The sequence below is a fragment of the Ambystoma mexicanum genome, chromosome 6q (genome assembly GCF_040938575.1).
Source record: "Ambystoma mexicanum isolate Mex_15411 chromosome 6q, UKY_AmexF1_1, whole genome shotgun sequence".
NCBI classification, from domain to species: domain Eukaryota; kingdom Metazoa; phylum Chordata; class Amphibia; order Caudata; family Ambystomatidae; genus Ambystoma; species Ambystoma mexicanum.
The window spans coordinates 1,484,119,164-1,484,138,750 of NC_090937.1; the positions used below are offsets into that span (position 1 = coordinate 1,484,119,164).

General features: G+C 42.6%; 1 long non-coding RNA gene across 1 annotated transcript in view; it reads right to left on the reverse strand.

Moving 5' to 3' along the window:
• The window catches only part of LOC138515636 (uncharacterized), a 138,926-nt gene extending 119,813 nt beyond the window's left edge, over window positions 1-19,113 (reverse strand). Inside the window, exon 1 of the long non-coding RNA XR_011282127.1 lies at window positions 19,021-19,113. This is a non-coding gene — a long non-coding RNA (uncharacterized lncRNA). The remainder of the gene's footprint in view (window positions 1-19,020) is intronic.
• Window positions 19,114-19,587: the final 474 nt, after the last annotated feature.

Here is a 19,587-nt window from a genome sequence, read left to right on the forward strand (position 1 = left end):
ATCATTTTGATCATGTCTAACTATGTATACTTATAAAATATTAAATAAGACAAAAAACACTGTTTCAATTAAAAATAAATTGTGTTTATTTATATGTGTACACAATTTTAAGGTTTAGTGCCAGAGGTCAAGATTTGTTCTAAACCTTCCAGCCATCAACTCTTTTGTTTTGCTATTGTCACCCCGAGTGGGAAGGGTATGCCCAGACGTGGGTCCCTTGCCTGCTGGGCCTAGAGACCCAAGCTACTCCTCACTGATGATGCCCAACAAGGCTGAAACATGTCTGGGGATGCTTGTGGTCTCGTGCATAAGGGATGTGACCTAGCAGTTCGGGCTGGACTACCCCTTTGTGGGTGGGACCAAGCCTGATTTGCATATGGTTTTTTCCCTTTTGTAATGGCTTGGCAGGCGAAGAACGATGGTCTGGAGGGTTGCCCAGAGCAATGCCAGAGGTCAAGATTTATTCTAAACCTTCCAGCCATCAACTCTTTTTTGTTTTGCTATTGTCACCCCGAGTGGGAAGGGTATGCCCAGACGTGGGTCCCTTGCCTGCTGGGCCTAGAGACCCAAGCTACTCCTCACTGATGATGCCCAACAAGGCTGAAACATGTCTGGGGATGCTTGTGGTCTCGTGCATAAGGGATGTGACCTAGCAGTTCGGGCTGGACTACCCCTTTGTGGGTGGGACCAAGCCTGATTTGCATATGGTTTTTCCCCTTTTGTAATGGCTTGGCAGGCGAAGAACGATGGTCTGGAGGGTTGCCCAGAGCAATGCCAGAGGTCAAGATTTATTCTAAACCTTCGAGCCATCAACTCTTTTGTTTTGCTATTGTCACCCCGAGTGGGAAGGGTATGCCCAGACGTGGGTCCCTTGCCTGCTGGGCCTAGAGACCCAAGCTACTCCTCACTGATGATGCCCAACAAGGCTGAAACATGTCTGGGGATGCTTGTGGTCTCGTGCAAAAGGGATGTGACCTAGCAGTTCGGGCTGGACTACCCCTTTGTGGGTGGGACCAAGCCTGATTTGCATATGGTTTTTCCCCTTTTGTAATGGCTTGGCAGGCGAAGAACGATGGTCTGGAGGGTTGCCCAGAGCAATGCCAGAGGTCAAGATTTATTCTAAACCTTCCAGCCATCAAATCTTTTGTTTTGCTTTAGTAACAAGAGTACATTTTTGCCAACGATCACAAGGGATCTCCGAAAGCTGTTCTTATTCACAAAAGCAGTAAACACGACATCATTTTGCCAGAGGTCCAGTGAATAGGTCTGCAAAACTCTTATCAGAGAATGTTTCTCAGACATGTTAGATACAAAGTAACAGGAGTGCTGTCCACACGTGATGTCTTCAGGATGTTGCACAGGTGTTCTATTATAATGTATGATGGGGGCTATATCCTTCACATAGTCCAGGATTGCGCCTCTGTATATGGGTTGGCTTGGGAAACACCTCAGGCTGTCAAAGACGGTTATTGTATCCTTGTTTATAAACATACGTATCCAATGGGTGCCTTCCTGATCTTGGCGATCCGTGTTCGCCACAAGACTAATGGGTCGCTCATTAGTTATGTCTCATGGAAGGTTATCACATGAATACACACCCTTGAATGTTTTCTTAGCGTGTTTGTCTTTACTTAGAAAACGTTTGATCTGGTAAGTATCCATTACATGTCGTACAATACTTGTCGTTGATTATTGATTTCCATAACCGAGTCAAATAGAGCCATAATAATTAGATACACAGTATTGAGTAAATTTGCAGCAAAGCGTACCTCTATGCGTAGATTACCATTCCTAATAAGATTATAATGTCCGGTTGATGTATTATCAGTTCTCAAATCAAAAGCTAACAGAGTATAACCCCCATCATAATCGTCATGGGGTATCACAAAACCTTTATCATGCAAGTGTTTACCGCTGATGGAGACAAGTCCCAAATACACCGTAATTGTATTTTTTTGTTGAAAACTAGGGCTGTAGGCTTTAGACAGTAGAACGCCCCCGTCTTTAAAAAGAGCTGCGTAGTTGATGTAATGTTTAAAATTAAAAGGGTTGCTGGCGTAAGCCCCAGAAAAAGCTGTGTTGTCCACAAAACCAATGATGATTATTTTCGGTAACTGTCCAAGGAATAAGTTATCTTGACTGGCAACACGGCTACCCGCTGGAACACTGAACATTTTCAAAGATGTCCGCTCCACCGGATATTTTAAGTTTGATACTTGTAGAGCATCAGCATGTGCTAATCTGACCATGGTGGTGTGGGACACATTCACCCTTTTAATAAATAACTAGCTGATACTATGATCAGCTTGTAGGCTTCAGCATCATCGCTGTTGAGGCAAAAAGCATCTTTATTTCTAGAAAGTTTAATTTTCAGATCAACGCCGTTTACCATTAGTTTCTCCTGGAAAAATAGATTGGAGTGTAGACAGCCTAGTAAATCAACATTTCTGCTCCCTGTGGAATGTGCCGCTCTTTTTATAAAACCGGCATTAGCCGCATCTAGAGCATTATCCTCCATATGGCCTGCTGTGTCCTTATAAAAAAGCCCCGCTGTAAGTTGAGTGTCCAAAGCGTCATTTCTGTAGTTCAAAATGCTTTCTATATAGGCCCCATGGGCGTACATGTTGTCACTCTGTGTAATCAGACGGTCGCCTAGAGTAATATCCACCTGATTAAAGAGGGTAGCCACGGGGTAAGCAATCGTAGCAACTTTAGCCGTTGCTGGGATAGCTGATCCATCAGCCTTTGTTATTTTACAAGTGAGGTAAAGTAACTTGTCATTTAAATCTAGGTACATCTCTGTTGAGCCTGATATGTAAAACTCTATAGGCGCTAGTGGAGATGGTGCAGCAAGGGAGCGACTTCCATGAAAAAGCTGTTTTCGATGCTAGTTTGTGTTGGGGGTACAGCAAACAGTTCGAGTTCAGATTTGACACATTCTCCCGACGCACAATGGATACATGCCATCCTTTAGAAAATATTGATGCTGGGGCTTGTTTTATTTTTCTTGGTCGATCTGTTCTTACGAGTTCTTTTTCTCTTCTGAGCAGTTTTTGTTGCTGATCCTGTTTTTTTATGCGGCCCAGGAGGCCCCCATCTGTGCAATGTTTTCCTTTTTCTTTTGTTTGTGTTTTTTTCACATAAACCAGGCCAGAACCCTGTTGCGGTGGTTGGTTGTAGCCGTAGACACCACATCCTCAGCAATATTTGTAGCTGCTGTTTTCACATGCGGTTTGGCTAATTCAAAACCCTTTCGTAGAAACGGCATAGCCCTTCGAAAGAGGCTTCTGAAAATACTTCCTAAACCCGCTCCATACACAACGGACGCCCCTTGAAAGTAAGGTTGATTGCCATAACCAGCTTGTCGGCGGTAATAATCCCTATAAACGTACGGCTCCTCATAGTTTTTCATAAATACCATGTTTTAAATAGTCTTTTTCTCTCCTAGGACGGAGGTCTAGTTTCACTAGGACCTTCCCGCATTTAAATGACACCAACTCCCCCTGATCATCCCTTATCTGTATATTGATGGTGTCAAAATGACTATTAGAAACCGGTATATAATCAGGTTTAATATATTGAATATTAACAATGCCATTATTTTCACCTTTCACCTGGGCTGTTCTCATTAGGGGGGGGTAGGAGTCACTGACCCTTTGATATTCTACTATATCACTGTAGATCATAAGACTGTAAAAGCCCCCATCAATATCAGCACGTGTTCTGTCCAAATCTATAGTACTTTTTACATGTTGAACGGTTCCCAAAACCTGAAAAAGCTTCCCAGTACATATAAACTCGGTGGTAAGATCCGTCGATTTTAGAAATACTTTTCTCTGCACCTTATCGAGAAACAACTGTATATCAGAATAGCGTTCAAAGTTTGCGAGACTTTTATTGATAGCCTCTAACAAAGATGGTATACTGCTGTAAAATCCAGGAGGAAAGCCAGCATGTAACAGTTCAATAGGACCTTCACGCTTGATGGTAAATTTGGCCTCTCTTCTAGACACAGTGTCCCAGGTATGGGGGTATTGAATCTCCATTAGACCCGCTTCCCACAATCCTTGTAAATCAACGGGTTTGGCCATTTTAACAAAATAATTTGATATTTCATTGTTGGGGAATGTATCTAGAGAAGCGTTACTGGGTAAGGTGATATAAAATCCACTGCTTTCCATCTTCTCAGGGAGCGCCTTTGCTTTGTAGATCCTTTAGAGATGATGCGCTAACCAAACTGTTAAATTTCTCAGGCCACCCTGTCCATTTTACCAGACTTTTTTTTTTATTTCCTTTACCTTTACTCTGAAGAATTTTCTCAATCCTATGAAAGCGTTGGGGCTCATTGGTGACCTTCTGTAACTCTTCGGTGTAAAAATTACCGCTCACACCCTCATAATCAACCAGCTGGTAGATGTAAACCCCCTGTTTCACAGACACTTTGGTCACTATACATATTTCATCCGTAAATGATTGCTGATACCCCTTTGTAAAGACACCTTTAAGCTTGGAAACTCGGACATGGTCCCCCACTCGAAAGGATGGTTTCTTGACCTTCTTCGTTACCATGTCAGTTTTTCCAGACGATTAGGGAATTTTCAGACATTACAGAATTTGGAGTCATTTTTATAGATCGATGATAGCTATCGTTGTACACCTCTATAAAATGTTGTAATACATCCACATAATGATGGGTATTCTTTGCTGTAAAACATCTCCAAATCTTAGATTTTAAGGTTCTATTAAAGCGTTCAACAATAGCAGCCTTAACCTCGTTGTACGTTATAAAATGATACACATTATGTTGTTTTAAAAGATTTTAGAAGGGTCTATTTAAAAACTTCTTGCCGGCATCCGTTTGTAATTTTATAGGCACAGGGCCTTTGCTAAAAACATGTTTGAAAGCGGCCGTCACTCTTGATCCGGTCTTATCCCTCAAAACTTCGGCAAAGGTGTATTTTGATAAAATATCAATAACCGTCAGGATGCACTGCGCCCCATCGTTCTGCTTCCCATAGGGCCGCATATCTACTAAATCACACTGCCATTGTTCATCTCTTTGGGAAACCACAGTTTAAAATGTTTTCTAGCATTTTATGAAGACTATATGCCTCTTCACCAGATAACCACTCCTAAACAGCTCTGTGTGTGGTAGGTTTCTTGTCATGTTGTAGTTTTTTATAAAGATCATCAACACCCCCATAACTGCCAATGCCGCTTTCATCATAATAGCTTTCATGCATGCTTCAATAAGAGCTGTTCACCGCTGAAACACTTCAAAAAATAAACAAAGGCATAATGGGTGAAAGATGATTTTATTACAACTCTTATACATATAGCGTCTGCCGCAAAGTCACTCTTTCTGATATTTTTTCTGCAGCCTTATAAATAGCATTATACAAAATCCCCCGTTTCCCCCGCATATAACTTGAGGCATTTAAAAGGTCATACAATTCGCGGTCCTGTAAAACGTATCCTTTAATGCTAAAGTAATGTTCATACAATTGCTCCAAAAGCTGATGTAATATCTTTCTAGGGTGTAGGTATAAAGAACCCATATCATATTTGTACAGATGCCAGTATTCGTCCAATACCGGGAGCCAATTGTTGGTACATATGTTACCTATACACATCAAACTTTTACAAAACGGCTCTGGTCGGTGGGTAGGTATCTGTAGATATTTCAGGGTATCTTGGGCAATTTCCGATATACGCTCTTTCAGCATAGCGTATAACAGTTTTTCCACACATACACGGCCAGGTTACAGTTTACGATCCACACGCCTTGCTGGCCCTTCAGAAATCTTATCCTAGAAACAAATATACACATATAAGAAACAAACTCTGGATATTTCCTCTGCCTTTAAAACAGTTTCCGGCGTGCTATACAAGGCTTCAGGGGATTCCCAAAAGTGTATAGGTCACAAAAATCTTTATCCATTAAACGGGCTAGCCTGTTTCTAAAAAGCACAGGACCAGCCATTTGTAAAGATCTCAATTTTTTCTCAGGATTGCGGCAATGGTATATTTCTATCCATGTTTTAGATAAAACACTTTCCACACTAGTATTTACACGCATGCCCATGCCTTTATATACAGCTTTAAGCAACTGAAAAGCTTTATAAGAATTCAACATAAAACATATCCGACGTGTTGCTATAGCGTGATCATTCGGAAGTAAACAGTCATGAGCATCCTGTTGCGGGTCATCGCATTTATGTCCATAGCACCAGCGGTAATAATCACGCTTTAAGCATACTTTCACTACACAGGCCGCAAAAGCCTGAACAGCTGAGGTTCCCAAAAAAGTCATAGCATCCTCTTCTTCTTCTTCATCAGAACTTTAAAAGCGTTTTAAACAAACACACTTCTTACACTTATTACGGGCTTGTGTTGCTGGACTTTCTATCATTTTTGAACAGCACACACAGTAAAAATTGACAGTATTAAATGAAGACTGCTGACTTTCAGCGCCGTCAACTTTATCTGCCGTTATCTGCAATTCAAAAAAGAAAGAAATGTAACTCTTCAATATATATATATTTTTTACACATAGTTCACACAAACACACCCTTTTCCTACATACCACATTGCACAGAACAGGGCCCTCCGCTTCCGCCTCCATAGCAACAGCGGCATCCATAGACAATCCGGCCTCCACAGCATCAGCTGTCTCCATAAACAGCCTATCTTCATCGGGACTTGTTTCCAACTCTGGGGTCATGGCCACCTCTGGAAAAAGCTTGTCCAAAACCCTGAGATCCGCATACAAGGGCTCTTCAACAGTCATCATAGACTCGTCCATAGCCTTCAGATCGTACTCTGTATAGTCTGCATCCATTATACCAGCCTCTACACCATCAGCATCTTTAAAAGGGTAAGAATCAGGAGGTGTCATATCAGCCAGACATCTCTACCGGGAAATGCCCTTTCCTACACCTGCACGCCCCCAAACACAACACATGACATCACTATTAAGTTAGGCCTTAGGGGAAACTACAGGGCCACGCCTGTGATGTCACCATCCCTGCTGGGCCACGCCTAGCCCCAAAATCATACCTCACCCACGACATCACCACCGGGAAACGCCCTTTCCTACGCCTGCACACTTCTGAACACAACACATGATGTCACTACAGCACAGGGACATCAGATAAGGAGGGACTTCTGTTACCATGGACACGCCAAAGAGGCGGGACATCCGGTTAGGGTGTGGTTACTGCCTGTCAGTTGATGAAAGGTACAGTTTAGTACTACTACCCTTTTAACCCAACATGCCCAACCTAATATGCAGCCATACGTTTCAGTTGTGTTAATTGTATGTCCAGTCATGTACTAGCAATTATTACTATTTCAAGCAATGCCCAATATACACAGTTTCTGTGGGCAATATATAACATTATAGTCTTTATACAGGAAATCCAGCACCACTTCCCAGTCTTTGGAGAATGCGGATTGTTCCCCCTGTATGGAGTACGTCATCCATTCCATCGCTAGAAAGTTCCAAACTTTGAAGAACAAGTCTGTGACATGAGGGGGCTCTTTCACTTTAATTTTCGCTAGCAGTGCTGCCAATTGCAGCATTACATAGGCCATCTGGGTCGGCTTAGTTTGCCGTCTAAAGTCCTCTTCTATTATTTTTGGAGGCATGAACATTGAGATTGTAGCTCGTGCGACGGAAACATTTCACTCGTATGTTTATTCACTTCTCCCCATTACTGTATTAATACAGGGCAGCTCCACCAAACATGTCCCCAATTCCCCACCTGTCCACAATACCTCCAAAATGTATCCGTAAATGATGGTTTCATTTTCCTCAAACGAGCTGGAGTATAATGCCTTTGCACCATAAGGTTGTAAAAGAAATCTCTAGTTTGGATCGATCTGGTGAGTTTGGAATTCCATTCGCAGATTGTCCCAGTCTAAGCCTGAGATCTCTTGCCCAGGGTTACCTGTCATCGTCACCTATAGCTGGTCGCCTCCTTGCTAATAGATCCTCCATCATTTTGTGTAGATTTGAGATAAGGCCCCTGAATTGGATGTCTAAAGGTGTTCGCTCTCTTATCACTGCAAACTTTACTAGTGGAGCAAGAATCCAATGTCTCACCTGAAAGTATTGGAATCTAGAGTTTTCAGACAGACCAAGCTCTTGTTTACATTGTGTAAAGGATTAAACCTCCTCCCCCTGAAACATATCTCTAAGATGTATGCATCCTGCCTGTTTCCATTCCTTGAATGCACTGAGGTCGGGGCCTGGGGTGAACAGAGTGTTAAAAAACATAGGTGTTCGGGGTGAGAGGTATGTCGTCCAACTGTGTTTATTAACTGTTGCATACCAGGTTTCCTCTCCTACGCCCATTATATTGCTTGCTTGTAAGTTTGCCGATGGTCTTGTTTTGGTAACCACAGTGCCTCCTGAAGACTAGGTCCCCCCACCACATGCTCCATCTGTACCCATTTTTTCCTCGACTCACCCATAGTCCTTTCTGTGATTACCCTTATTTGGGACGCACAATAGTACTTCAAGAAATTAGGGAAGCCCAATACACCCTTTTTGGATGACAGCATTAATGTACTTAAGACTATGCGCAGGGTTTTGTTCTGCCATATAAATGCCAATATAGCTCTATGTATTCTGCAGAGAAAAGACAGGGGAACACTTTAACTGCACTTCTATTTCACTCAGCAATGTGGGATAATTAGCTGCATATATGCCTTTAATTGTATGGGTTATTGTTACCCCAAGACGTTTTATCCCCTCCAGCACCCACCCTAGTTGCATGTGTTCCAGCAGGTGCTGCATTTCTGATGGTGAGAGGGATATGTTTAAGATTTCAGATTTGGTTACATTAACCTTTAGACCCACCTCCCCACGAAAGATCTCCAGTTCCCAAGGGGCCGCTGTATAGTATTAGATGGATCTGCTACCATAAGTAACATATCATTGGCATAAACCATCATTTTATGAGAGACCCAGCCAAAATGTATCCTTTTTATTCCCTCTGTTTATCTAAATTGGGCCATTAGTGGTTCTAACGGAAGTGCATAGAGCAGGGGTGACAAAGGGCACCCTTGTTTGATTCCCGGGTGTAAAAGAATAAGGGGAGAAATATGATTGTTTATTAATAATTGTGCTGTTGGTTTTCATAATTAGTCTTTATCAACCCCAGAAACTTTGTTCCAAATCCCATCCTAAGGTTAAAAAGAGAAACGACCATTCCTCATGGTGAAAAGCCTTTTCCGTGTCTATGGTGATGAGGACTGCTGGAATCGACTTCTTTTCCACGTTCTCTAAAATATTATCGTGTGTCTGTTTGTGCTTTATGAAGACCATCTGATCTGGGTGTATGAGTGAGGGCATAATGTCAACTAACTGGTTAGCCAAAACCTTAGTGAATGTTTTGATGTCAATATTATTCAAGGCTATTGGGCAATATGACTCACACATAGTTGGAGCTTTCCCCGGCTTAGGGAAGAGGATTATATTTGCCTCGTCCATGGAAGGGGAAAAGTGGCCTGTGTGTGTAAACGAGTTGTATAATTTGGTCAGTATGGGGGCTAATAAGTTAATATATAACTTGTTAAACCTAGCTGGGTAGCCGTCTGGGCCTGGTGACTTATTTAAGGGAAGGTCCCGAATAACCCGAAGCATCTCATCCTGAGTTATGGCCGTTTCAAGTGCCTGACTATCTGCTAGCATAAATTGGGAAAGAGTGGCTGACTCTAAATAATCTTGTGGTAAATGTGATGCCGGAGCTTCGAATTTATACAGATTGGAATAACAGGTGTGAAATTGTGTGAGAATGCTTATGGTTTCTGATGTATTCTTCCCAAAGGGCAGTTTGATCCGTTGTATATTTCTTGATGCTTCTCTTTGACAAAGCTTATATGCTAAAAGGTGGTTCATTTTATTTGCCTTTATGTCATATATTTGTTTTAAGTCGAGAAGTTTTTTCTCAGCTTTCCTAGCTGTAGTGACTGGCCGCTGACTTAAGCTCTTTCTGAATCAGTGGACCCGAATTTGTTTCCATCTTCTTTAGAATTTGGGCTAGATGCTTTTCTTATTCTAATGCTAAAGCTATACTCTGTTTTCGTCTGTTTGCCTTCGCTGCTATGAGAAAACTTTGCAGAGTCACTTTAACTGCATCCTAGATAGTATTCATTGATTTCTCACCCACTAGATTTAGATCAAAGTATTCCCTTATTTGGCCGTAATATCTCCCTGGCTACTGGATCTTGCAATAGCGTTAGTGGGAATCTCCAAGACCGAGGTTTTGTTTCTCTTTTGCAATATTGATATCTACTGTGATTGGGGCGTGATCTGAAAGAGTAATAGTGTGGGTCGTGATTTTTGTGATTGAACCTAAAAGTCAGGTGGAGGTCCATGCATAGTCTATCTGGGAGAATGACCGGTGTACGTGTGAGTAAAATATATATCCCTTCTCATCCCCTCTTAAGGTGAGCCACACATCCACTATAAATAAATGTACACATTTACACTGCAAAGGTAGTGACAGGGAGGCTAAAGCATATCTAGTTAATCTACTGCGGTCTCAAACCAGGTCCCACATGATATTAAAGACCCCCAATATCAGTAATTCCCCTTCCATGAAAGATTCTAGTTGCCCCACAATGTGTTTCAAGAAGCTTTTCTGACCTGTGTTTGGGACATATATTGAGACCACTGTTAGTTTAATAGTCGGAAGCTTTAAAATTGGAAATACATATCTGCCCTCCTTGTGGATTTTAGTACAGACTACTTGTAACTACAATCCATGCTTTATCGCTACTAGCACACCTGCCACCTTGCTTTCCACAGTTGCCTGAGTTATGATCGGATATTGACGTAGATGAAGATTACCTTTATCTGCTTTTCAGATATGTATTTCTTGGAGTGCCACAAATCTGTTTGGTGCTGCCTCAAGAAAGACTCCACTTTCCTTCACTACTTCAGTGAATTAAGCCCCCTTATATTCCATGATAAGCAAATTTATTATACACTGTGTTCTCTCTACATTGTGTAGATACATTCGGGCACATTTCTATCACAGCATCATAGTTATTCTTCTGGGCAACTCTTCCTTAATACCCCATAACATCCCAACCAACTTTTTTAACCCTCACTCCTCCCAACCCACTTCCCTTCCCTTGAACAGTTCCCTGGGTGAGATAGAGTACATATTGTATCCTGGGGCCATTCTCCCTGGGTATGTATCACACTTTTTCCCAGGGCTAAGTGCAAAGAGTACTAGCTCCCACGTTTGTTACCTGAAAAGATAGAATCCAAGGTATCCCTGTGTGCGTGATCTGCTTATCGAGTTTCTTTAGCCAAGTCTGTACTTCTGAAAGAAGCTTATTTGAATAATATTCTCGCAGTCCTACAAAGTGCCAAATTTGTGGTGTGGGCCTCTAAACCGAGCTCTCCAGTCCTCCTTTTGCAGGCCCCTGTGATTGATTCCTCTTGTGTCAATCCATGGAAGTCCATTCCCCTGCCTTGGGGAGTGCATACTGTTGCTCCGGTGCAGAGTGAACCCCTTCTGGGAACCTCCCAGAGCCTTCCTCATCAATGTGTAATAGTGCCATACCTGATTCCTTAGATGTTATCCTTTGTTGCCTGTCAACCAGATTGAAGAGTAAACCAAAGGGGAACGTCCATCTATATCTAATAACACATGCCTGAAGAGTTTTAACTACTGCATACATATCCCTGCATTTTTGAAGGGCCAACCGGGACAGATCCTTGTATAGTTGAATCTCTGCCCCATTATGGGTGTTCGTGGCTGCCTTTCTTTCCTCCCTTAATATCTGTTCCTTTTGTGAATAGAGTGCACAAAATGCCACCACATCTCTGGGTGAGTGCCCGGTTATGCCCTCTTGGGTCCCGTTCTATGCACCCTGTCCAGGAGAATGTTAGTATGCTCTACTTCGGGTATAAGGTCTGTGAATATGTGAGTTACTCTGGGCCTCATTACGACCCTGGCGGTAAGGGGTTAGCGCCAGCGTTAGCTGCGCCGACCCCTTACCGCCAATTACGAGTTCCCTTTCCGCCATGGCGGTTTTTACACCTGCTTTTAGCGGGTGTAAAAAACCATGGCGGTAAGGGAACTTGGTGTTAATTACGCCACCGTAATTTACGGTGGCGTAATTAACGCCTTCCCCACTCCCATTATGCCCTATGGGGCAAAAATGGGAATGGGGAAGGGTAAATGGGGATTGGGGATTTACCGCCCCGCCAAGGTCGGAATGGGGCGGTAAATCCCCTTACCGCCATGGCGTTAACGTAGTTAGCACCATGGCGGTAAAGTCACGGCCCTGGCGGTAACTTACCGCCAGGGTCGTAATGAGGCCCTCTGTCTTTCAATTCTATGTCCAACACTGGTTCTGTAAGGTTGTTTTACAAAGTTAGCGGGCGCCCCTCTTTCACAAGAACAGACATGATAACCTGTTCAGTGGTTATTAACCACTTGAGAGTTTGCAGCCACTGCTTTTACTCACTGTGCCTTTCACAGATGGGAAATATCCATTTGCATATCAGTCTTTGTCCTGCCCAGGGGCAGTCTAGCACCGAAATACAATGGCAATTCCAATCTGAACGAGAGTACCACCAGCAACCCCATACACGTGTTTCACCCTTGTTGGGGATCATCAGTGAGGTGAAGCTGATGCCTCTCTAAGCACAGTGAGAGGGAGACCACGTCTGGTTGCCCCCAGGAGAGCCCTTGCCCTCACCCCCCTCTTCTCTGCACCTGCATGCTCCAAATGTTTCAAGGCCTAGTATGACCATTGTGTCTTGTTCTATTAATTGTTTTTTTTCCTCTACATTGTCATGACTGTTCCCTTGTTCCCCTCCCTTCTTGCCTGTGGCGTTTTAAGTGCTATTTTAGATATAAGTGCCTTACAAAAGACTGATAAATAAATAAAATAAAGATGTGCCTAGACACATTGAGAACATAAACATAATTAAATCCTCAAGTGGTATGTGGAAGTGTGCTAAATGTTTGCAGGGACAAGCGTATAATGCTTTGTCACAGTTCACAGAGAGCACTGTTAGAAGGTAACAAGGCACTTCACACCGAGACACATTACTAAAACATATTGATCACATCAACTAGTCCCTGTACAAAAGCATGATAGGGTACATAAATAAGACGATAGGTTTTTAAATTCCGTCAGAGGATCATCATAGATGAATAGGAATGCCACTCGGCTGGGAGCAAATTCAAAATACCGGGGCCAAAAGAGTGGAATGCTTGGGTCAGTGGCTGCTAATCGAGGTGCATCCATAAAATGTCAACCGCATTAGGATGCCATTAATCATTTAGTTTACACTCTTGCCCGGCAGCTCCAGGTCATACTACATGGGTCAGCTATAGAGACCAAAAATACAAGGATTTTCGCAGTTGTGTACAGGTATGCTTGTTGCAGCCTCTTGGGGGAATAGGACTCAGCCGGGTGCTTCTCACCCTGGAACATAAAGTACAAACAAAAAAGCATTGGCATTGCCGATATTGGCAGAGTACCTGGGCATCTAATAGCAATGCCTGGCAAATGCCTTATACTTATACAAAAGCCAAAAGTGTTGGCTTTGCCAATGTTTGTTTTAACATGACTTCAATGAAGGACACACAGAGTGCTTACAAAGCGCAAGACTGAATGCAGACCTGATCAGACATTTTATTACACCAGTAGTTGGTCCACCACACCAATTAAGTCATTAACTTTTCAGAAGACTGCTTTGAAAAAACTGGCAGGTACTTGAGTGCAAAGTTTGGTGGTAAGGCTTGAGTAAAGTGAGCTCAACGAGTACTTGTGATGAGGTTTTTTGGGTGGGAAGGGGCAAAGTACAGGGTGGGAATGACCATAGGAATTAGCATGGCCATGTGCAGTCAATGGATAGACACATAACCAAACACTACCAACAGGCTGTGTGTCCCTCCTTATGTGCCATTCCTCCCTATCGCACTCTAATGCAATAGTTGCAGCTTATAGTTGTCGCAAGTGACACCTTATAGCTCAAACTAAAAATGGGAGGTATTCCTGCTTCACCAAGTTCTCAGAAACACAAGATATCCTGAGCCTGTTTCTGTTTTGAAAAACCCTGAGCTGCACACAGGCTCAAGCTGTTACATGGAATAGAACTCCCATCAGGTATCCAGTTGACCCGGGTGATACAGGGCTGTAGACCTGCAATAGTGTTTATGGTACTAAAGTAAGCTAAGGCATTTAGCTAAACATAGTTAAGACAGAGCCCAGAGTCCCACAATGAAGTATTTGACTTAGGACAAGAAGCCAGAATCATATCAAAGGGAGTGATCCAGAAAATTACAACCCGTGTACTTGACGAGTGCTGGGAGTTCCCTGGAAGAGATCTGACCATTTGGAGGCTTGCTAGCAAGCTGGAAGTACTATGGAACGGTCAATGGCAACATTCAAAGAAGAACAAAATAGCACACAGAGTATTTATTGAAATGGTGTATGGTAGAGGGAGGTAACCTATGTTAATCAAAGAACTGGATCAAGGGGCACACACTAGCAAGAGTTGTCGGCATCCGAATTTTGGAGGAGAAAGAAGCTGAGAGTTGCACACTGGTAATCGAATGGAGAGTTGGAGATGACAACACTTGCAGATAAGGCTCAGATGCAGAGGGGAGCACTTGCTACATGATGTTCCATCAATGGCAGCCAAGTATGGGTCATATGAGAAGGTGGGTGGAGCACTTATCATATGAGGTGCTGAACTAGTAAGGCAAGCATGTGTCAAATGTGATTCTGAGAAGTGGGCAGGAGTACTTCCCACAAGAGGTACTGAACGGGCAAGGTGAGAATGCGTCAGATGATGTGCTGAGCAGTAGAGAGAAGCATGTGTGCCACAACAGGTGCTGAACAGGGGGGATGAGAAGGAGACACATGGGGTGCTGGGAAGTTGAGAGGATCACTTGCCACCCGATGTGATAAACAGGCAAGTGTCATATGATGGCCTAAGAAGATGAGGCAAACCCTTGCCCAAGAGGAGCTGAACAAGTCAGAAGCACTAGCAATAGGAGGTGTGAGAAGTTGAAAGAAGCTCTTGCCAAAAGATATGTTAACAAGTCCAGGTGAACACATGTCCCATGAGGAGCTCAGAAGTTGAGAGGGTCACTTTGTAATGAAATGTTGGACAAGGGAGAGGAAGCACTTGCTGCATGTGGTGAGGAGGCATCACATTTCCCTAGTTCCTAGAACATATTCTTTCAATGAGTTTTTCCACCAGGACAATGTTCCCGCTACATCTAGTACTCACGGGAAATGTACCTTTGTGCAAAAAAGCATTAAATGTATATATTTTTTAAACTAGGGCCATTCTGTCTCGTGCTAATTGTAAACAATTGACTTCTGTCCTGCAGGAGTACAAGGATGAGTAGAGGCTAAAGTTCTCACAGTTCTACAAACCAACAGCCAACACAATCATAAAGGTAAAACAGCACAGTTAAGAGACATTCCTCCTTTGACTTTTGCAGTAAAGTGGGCAGAGGGAAGGTGATAAAAATATGAAACAGTAGCAACCCAAAGAACGACGTAGAACGGTCCAAACTAAAGGAATGTCCAATCAATATTGTATGAAAAAATATATATTTTAATTAAATACACCACCAATAATAACAAAATATAAACACTACTAAAACCCACTCTTGTAGAATCAACACAGAATAGCAAAGACATCAAGATGGAGCACTCTGGGTAATGAGAAAGGGGCAAAAGGCAATATGTTCAAAAAGGACATGTTCTTGAGTTGCAAAAAGAGAGCAGTTATCAGGCAATAATACCTTTACAGTGTGTTGGCGGTTCGACAATTGCCAACCAGGCTTCCCTGTGCTGTTTGGTGGTTTGAGGATGCATCAGTCGCAGTGTTCCAGCAGTAAGCAGATGTTCAGGCAGGGTCGAACTGAAGAAGGCTGCGGTTCGAAGTGTTACTAAAGCAGTGCAGATCATGGAGGTCACCAGGTTCGTGTCGGTGGTCAAGGTTTGACAGCGGTGGAGCTGGTGGCAGGATGCGCAGGTGAGTAAGTTTGATGCAAGGGCACAAAAGGATACGGTTCAGAGAGAACACAAGCTCTGATTTGATCGTCAACTGCAGTGGCGGCTAAATGGTTCTAATGAGCAGAATGAGCAGAGCTGTAGTTTGAATGTTGGTGGGTGCCAAGGGCAGATCCGCAGGGTCCTGTTGGTTCAAACTGGGTTGAATACACTCAAATCAGGACCCACAGTGGTATGATGGTGGAATGGCTGTCTTGGCTCTCTGGAGCTGTGAGTCCCACTCCAGGGTTTCAAAGACAAGATGGGTCTTTTTCTCGGTCTCACAAACACAGCGGAGGCTGGCACACACCTTCAGGGATCCTTCAGCAGGGTGACGTCCTGGGCAGTAGTGTGGCTAGCATCGATGCTGTTCTTGTTCCAGCAGCAGCTCACCCCCGATGGTCCCTCGGGATGGTTAGGGGATAGAGCTTGTCACTGCCTTAGAACACCTGCCTTCACCTCACAACTCGAGGACTTTGCAGAGAGACAAACCTTTGGGCCAGGAACCAATGAGCAAAGACGCAATACATGCATTAAGTATGATAAAATGATGAGGCTGTGTATATGCATCCATCTGTATAACACTACTGTTAATACCATTTAAGGGAGGTACAGCAGAGGAATGCGTAAACATAAGAACAGCCTAGTACTATTGGCTTCCTGGTTTACGTTTGTTACATGCTCTACAGGAATAAGAGGCCCACAAACTAATGTAAAGGGACGTGCTTAGACTGTAAGTAATTAATACTACACACCATATTACAGCCAGAAACAAGGTAGAGTGTGTTGTATTGTGCCTTGTCCCCTGTCTGTGTGAGCTGGTGTCATGAGAGGTTGCTTGAGTCTGTTTGATGTCAGGTTAGAATGTTTGGTGAGTGCGTGGAATGCTAGTGTTTGACCTGGTGTTCCACCCAGGCAGTTAGAATGATGCATCCTGAGTGGTGGTAGCAAGTGGGCTCCATTGCCTAACCTTAGCTCCTATCTTGGATGAACTCCTGGAGGCAGCAAGTAAGTTCAGTAAGTTATTTTATTAGGTATCCCAGTAATGGAAACATCAGGTATAGGTTCATCCAAGATAGGAGCTAAGGTTAGGGAAGGGAGCAACGAATGGAGTCCACTGGCTCCCACCACCCAGGGTACCTCAGTCGAACTGCCTGGGTGGAACACCAAGTCAAAGTAGATCTCTAAGCGATCTATGGGTTAGTCGCATTATTTGCAAATTAAGAGTGTTGGTGTTTACAAATATTGGGTCATATAGCACAGTGACACTTTACCTTTGCACTTGGCACTTTAAGTTTGATTTTATCAGAACGTTTTTAATGTATTTTGTACAATAATGTATGTAATATTTGCACAGGATATTTGCAATAGTATGTTCAGGGTAAAACTCAACAGTGAACATTGGATGATCAACTGACAAATAAATACTTAGAGGTAATTTGCTTCCTCTCTTTTATGATCTATTGATTCTGCCTACACTAGCAGTCCAGGTTGATTTGTTGTATATAGAGGTTAGTTTTACCAGGGACAACCTTCCTGCTGCTTTACCCAATACTGTGGAGTCTCTCATAATGTATCTTATTAGTATATTAGCATATTCTCACTCATTCTAAGAGAATATGCTTCCATCGGCCCACATTACCAGAAAAGGCGAGAGGTTTACCCCTTGGCTGTGCTTCTTTTTCCTTTATGATTGGGTTCACTGTTGGTTTGTAGAATTGTGACAGCTGTGTCTCTGGTTTAGCAGAGCAGAAGTCATTTTGTCACCAGAGGAAGGCTGTGGGAGATGGATGTTCTTAACATTTGCTATGAGCTCTAAAATGACTAATCATTGGCTTACGATCGCTGTCGCAGTTGCAAAGAATTGAGTTTTTTTCTGACTGCCTAAGGCTGCTGGTAACAACTATTAACCTGGGAGGGATATTTGGATAGCCACTTTCATGTTCTGTTAAGATTACGGCAGCTTCAGGGTAGAGGCAGCAGCCAAATTTCGTCCTCCTAAAACCCATTCTCATGGTTGAATTTCCCCTAGAATTTCTGATGCCAGAATTAGACGTTTGTAAAAAAGGAAAGTGGCCAGTCTGTGAACCATTAGTACATTGCTAAATAAAGTTGCAGCTCAAATATTTAGGCACTAATGTAATTCCTATACCATCGACAGATTTCTGAAAAATATATGTCCATTTTATTGAAAACACTACCATAAATTGCACAAAGGATCAAGTGCAAAATGTCAAAACTCAACAAATACCAAAATACATTTGGATCTGACATGTTATGAGCAAACAACAACAAAAAAAGCAAATGCAGTTAATGGATAAAAAACCAAGCACAATAGACCTAAAATGGCATTTCCTTAACAAATAAACCATCCAACAAAAATGCAACAAACACACAGACATAGCACATGTGTATCGATGTTGCTGTGTAAATTATTAGACACCTTATGTGCTCTACATGAAAACAATGTGTTTATGTAGTTACCCATGTGGGTATATAAACTCCCAGCAAATTGTATGAAATAAATTCTAAAAAAAAATGGTTTAATACATTAAATTAATTTATTGAATTAACTGTGCAGCCCTAGCGTGTCTGTGGCTGTCATGGGAATGCTTCGCCCAGGTTCATGATTGTGGCAGACAAAAATTATGCTTAAAAATGTCATCGGCTGTTACCTTAAGACTTGACTCTCTGAAACACAGACAACACATATTGAGGAGAACGTGAACAAAGGAATACCTGCTTAGATTGTGAAAGTTAGTAGTTGCTATGGAAGAAGAAAATATATAAAACATACCATCAGCTGTTTTCTTAAAACTCAACGCTCTGAAAAGTGCATAGATTATGTGAAAGATGGCAAACCTGCTGTATTTGAACAAGGCTAGGGGCAGGTTAACAAAATAAATATCTCTTAAAGTTAATATTTGAAAAAGGAGATAGCTAAAACAAAACTTCGGGCACACTTACAGTTTACATGAGACGCAGGAATGCCGGAAGTCGATGTGCATCTGCTGGGTCGTGAAGGTGTTTGTCTCGAAAATTGTCAAGCTGCCACTTTACGCTCCGGATTTTAAACGCTGCCCAGAGCAGGATAGCTAGACTGTCGCTTCTGCATCCCATGGCTTTACAGGGACAGTTCGTACCAGCGCCATATTAAAGTGCCAATAAGTCATCGTTTAAAAGAGAAAGAGGCAATACGTCATTGTTTAAAAGAAAAAGACATACTAATCTTCCTTTAATAAGAAAAAAAGAAAACATGTAGAATGTAAATGGCAAAATTGAATAGATGATATAATCAAAATCAGGGCAATAACTACAGACGTTTGAACTACTTGATGTGCCTGTGTTCATGGCAATGCAAATCTAGGCTCCAAGTAGTTTAATTATGAAATGCGTGTGAATCATCCCTGAGCACTTTAATGAGTGGGGTGTAATGAGGGTCGTGTGGCTGCGAGGCCTGTGAGATCCTGGTATTACCTAACTATTGTGGGATACAGCACTCAGACAGAGAGTGTACATAATGCCAGAAGGACA